Raw genomic sequence first — 5,100 nt, 5'->3', positions numbered from 1 at the left:
GAAATGCATCTCACACCCAAATCCTGGGCTCACCCCCTTTTTGTGTGTAAGTGATGTATGTACATGGTCTTATGGATGGATGCTTATGTGTATGTAGGTGCTGTGCTCATGGAAGGCCAGAGATCAATGTCTGATATCTTCCTAAATCACTCTCCGAGGGGCTGGAGAGATGGCTCAGGGGTTAAAAGCACTGACTGTTCTTATGAAGATCCTGAGTTCAAATCCCAGCAACCACATGGTGGCTTACAACCATCTGTAATGACATCTGACACCCTCTATTGTGTGTCTGAAGACAGCTATAATATAAATAATAAATAAATCTTTAAAAAAAATCATTCTCCCAATGAGGCTAGAGTTCATCAATTTCCTAGGTCCCCATCTGTCTCTACCACTACCCCAACAGCAACAGAGTTACAGCCAGGCACTACCATCCCCGGCTTTTATGTGGATACTGGGGATCCGAACTTGGATCCTTACACTTCCAGCAGCCACTTTACCCACTGAGCCATCTCCCAACCAAGCCTCATACACATACACATATGGATCCTCCTTCCTTGGCTTCCAGAGTGAAGAGCTTACAAAGGGGCACCTTCTATGCACAGCTGTCAAACCTGCCTTTATACAGTCTGTTTAGAAATGTTGCTCCGACTGCCTCTACACACCTTCTCCATGTGTGCCTTTCGTCACCTGACCTTCTCATTGTATTTCTTACATTCAATTCCTCATTAATTTTTTTAACCCGAGGCTTGCTACTCCTCTTTTCTTCTGACCTTAGGCCTAGATTACATTTGCTTCTTAGCTTCACTGAAGACTCAGCCTCCTGCCATTTCCTTTGACTGGTACCTGACCAATTCTTCCCACCCCTGCAAGGAACCCAAGAAACCAGAACCAAATCAAGGAAGGTTGAAAAGAAGGTTCATCCCATATTTGAAACCAGCAGGCCCTTCTAAAAGCTCCCCTGTTAATGACATGCAATGTCCCCCAACTCCATTAGAAAATACACAACAATCACGGCTCTCACATCTATTACTACAAGGACCGATAGTTTGCATCCGTGTGGCCACCAGGTGGTGCTTCTTCCCAGAAAACAGTACTATACAGAGCTTTCAGCATAGTTTCTGTTGAAAAAGGTATGCCAGATGACCACAATTCCATGTGCTTGGGCTATGGAGTAGTCCTGTCCTGGTGTCTCAATAGATAACCACATCTCAGCTCACTGCTGTTGTTGGGCAACTTGCTGATTTTTCTCTGCTGTTTGGCAGGATAGAGCAGGTAGAGTAGAAATGTTACAGAAAGAATATGCCTTATCAGAGAGAAATCACCCCCACACTCATTGATTAGTTAAGGAAAAGCTCGTCAATAGCCTTTGGCTATCATACCTGGCAGCATAGGCAGAACATAATAGCCTGACCCATATAGGCCATCACAGACAAAGTGAAGTTTATTGTGGCATGACTCATATAGACCTTTGGTGCTGGCTAATCAATCATGGTATTTCCAATCATGAAATAGATAAGAAGCCTACTGTGTTTCTGTTTTGATTTGTATACCTAGGAAAATTCTCAAACGAAGGCTCCATTGGATTGAGGCAAAAGGAAATCTTGACCAATGAACCAATTTCCAGACTTGAGCCAGTTTGCAGACCCAGAACACCCAGAATGAAGGTACAGTTATATTCCCCTGAGGAAGGGCCTTGAATTATGGTTAGCTTTTCCCCAGCCCTTCCCCAGAGATAGATATACTTAGAGATTGGCAGCATTCTACATGTCTTAGTTAGGGTTTTACTGTTGTGAACAGACACCATGACCAAGGCAACTCTTTTTTTTATTAGATATTTTCTTTATTTACATTCAAAATACTATCCCAAAAGTTCCCTATACCCTCCCCCTGCCCTGCTCCCCTACCCACCCACTCCCACTTCTTGGCCCTGCCGTTCCCCTGTACTGGGGCATATAAAGTTTGCAAGTCCTAGGGGCCTCTCTTCCCAATGATGGCCGACTAGGCCATCTTCTGCTACATATGCAGCTAGAGACACAAGCTCTGGGGGTACTGGTTAGTTCATATTGTTGTTCCACCTAGAGACTACTCCACCGGGGATCCATCTCATAATCAACCACCAACCCAGCACTATTGCTTATGCCAGCAAGATTTTGCTGAAGGGACCCTGTTACAGCTGTCTCATATGAGGCTATGCCAGTGCCTAGCAAATACAGAAGTGGATGCTCACAGTCATCCATACAATGGTACACGGGGCCCCCAGGGGAGGAGCTAGAGAAAGTACCCAAGGAGCTGAAGGGGTCTGCAACCCAAGGCAACTCTTATAAGGACATCATTTAATTGGGGCTGACTTACAGGTTCAGAGGTTCAGTCCATTTTCATCAAGGCAGGAACATGGCAACAACCAGGCAGGCATGGTGCAGGAAGAGCTGAGAATTCTACATCTTCATCTGAAGGCTGCTAGCATAGCAGAACACTGGCTTCTGGGCAGCTAGGATGAGGGTTTGGTTTGGTTTGGTTTGGTTTGGTCTTTGTTTTGTTTTGTTTTGTTTTTTGAGACAGACACAGTTTCTCTGTGTAGCCCTGATTGTCCTGGAACTTACTCTGTAGAACAGCTAGCCTCAAACTCAGAAATCCACCTGCTTCTGCCTCTGCCTCCCAAGTGCTGGGGATTAAAGGTGTGTGCCACCACTACCGGGCCAGATGAGGGTCTTAAAGCCCACACCCACAGTGATGCACCTACTCCAACAGGGTCACACCTTCTAAAAGTGCCACCCCCTACTCCAAGTAAATACAAACCATCACACTACATTAGTTCCCCGACCTGTGGAATAAGGGCTGTTATATTTGGAAAGGCTAAATGGAAGCCTTTAGAGTTTCCTCTCTCAAGGAAAATGGTGAATCAAAAACACTGAAAGGGCTGGGCAGTGGTGGTGCATGCCTTTAATCCCAGCACTTGGGAGGCAGAGGCAGGCAGATTTCTGAGTTCAAGGCCAGCCTGGTCTACAGAGTGAGTTCCAGGACAGCCAGGGCTACACAGAGAAACCCTGTCTCGAACCACAACCCCAAAATAAATAAAGTTGGACCTTTCCACTTCAAAAGATCTGGATCAAAGGTTTATCTTTCTACCTCAAATCCTGATTAGCAGTAGGTCTCCCTACTTCTAACAATTCAATTAAGAAACAATCCCTCACAGTTATTTGAGTTTTACTTAATCCCAGATGTAGTCAAATTGACCTACAATCCAGAATTGGAAGGCTCACCACTCCAATCTGGGGGCTGGGAGATACAAGTTTCTGACCTGGATCTTGGCATGGAGATCTAGAGGCATGGTGGATATGAATTCCAGGAAATTAAGACAGGGAGATCTCTGAGTTCAAGGTCAGCTGTGGTTAAAGGCAAGGTGGCACACACCTTTAATCTGGGCCACACCTTCTGCTGGAGGCCTACAAAAAGACGTTGGAAGAAGGAAGATTTGCTCTCTCTCCTTCACCTGCTTGCATTGTGGGACTGAACAACTGCTAGATCCTTGGACTTCCATTCACAGCTGCTGCTGACCATTGTTGGGAGTTGGACTACAGACTGTAAGTCATCAACAAATTCCCTTACTATATAGAGACTACCCATAAGTTCTGTGACTCTAGAGAACCCTGACTAGTACAATGTGTTCAAATATATGTGTCTGTACCACAATATGCCTACCAAGACCAGAAATGGTCATCAGGTCTTCTGGAACTAGAGTTACAATTGTGAGCCATGATGTGGGTGCTGGAAATTGAATCCAGGTCCTCTGAAAGAGCAACAAGTACTCTTAATCACTGAGCCATCTCTCCAGCCCCAAGTTAATCTTTAAATTTAAAATAGTGTCTCTGAACTTCTTTGGTATTTGAATTTGTATCTCATTATCTTTTACACTAGAAATCTTTGAAGAAAGTAACATTAAAATGTTTGTACTACAATATATGTAACTTCAAAACCATAGCAACAATGTTATAACTACAAATCACTTAGTGAAACTGAGTGATTCTTAGGTATCTAGGACAGAGCCCTCTGTAGGCACAGAGCCAGAGCATGAAATTCAAACACTGCAGCTATATTCTTTCTTTTGTGTATCTTTCAGTTCCGCTATCAATTTTAATTTGAATTGATTCCTTTCAATTTGTTTTGGACTCTGGAGGGATTTTCTTGTTTTACCTATTCGTTTCATAAGTTTTGAAAACTCACAAGTCTTGCTGTTTCTACCTTTATCTCCTACAGCCATTACCCTCTTTTGAGTAACTATTAAGTTTCTGCAATATTCTTCCATTTTCTCGATATGTGCCTACATATATGTGTATATGTATTTCTACACCTTGCTTTATTCACTCAAGCCAGGACTCATTCCAAAGTAACACATAACTATTAATGTCTGCATCCTCACCAGGAAACAGGATTTCAATGTATATTTCCATTATAAACAAAGTTGATCCTCCTTCTATGGAATATTTTAAGGATCTGTGAACCATCTGTTCACGTCCTTCTCCATTTTCTTTAGTTTTCCAAGGACCCTGCGATGTAAACTACCTAGTGGTGGCATCTGGTCTCTACTGTAACTGTATCCTTATAAATGATCTCAGGCAGGGCACCTACGCTGGGGATTAACCGGGCTCATAAAACCGACTAAGCCTAAATATGACTGTCCCATCTGGGAAGTGCTGAAGAGACTGCCGAGCACCGCTGTTCTTGCTAGAGTACTCCAGAACCCTCACCCGGCTGCCTTCCCGGGGCTTCCAGTCTGCCCACACGCGCAGCCTCCTGGCTCCTCGACTCAAACCCAAAGACGCCCCGGGGCAAAGCCGGCGGCCCCAAGAACGGCGACGGCTTCTAAGTCCCCCTCCCCCGCCCCCAACTTAAAACGAGGGGCGCTTAAGCATGAAGCCGCTGTCTCCCCGTTCCGGCACGATGCGCGGAAGCATCCTGAGCTGTGAGACTGCCTGGAAGAGCCAATCACGCGCTTGTCGGCTCGGATTCCTCCGCCCAGGCCGCGCAGCAGCCGCAGGTGGCCCCGCCGAGCTTGTCCGGCAGCGGCCGTCGTCCCGAGATGCCTCGCGGGTGACCTCCGAC

This window comes from Mus musculus, chromosome 17 (assembly GCF_000001635.26).
Source record: "Mus musculus strain C57BL/6J chromosome 17, GRCm38.p6 C57BL/6J".
Lineage (NCBI taxonomy): Eukaryota > Metazoa > Chordata > Mammalia > Rodentia > Muridae > Mus > Mus musculus.
The sequence above is the reverse complement of the archived record's forward strand: the minus strand, read 5'-3'. Positions refer to the sequence as shown.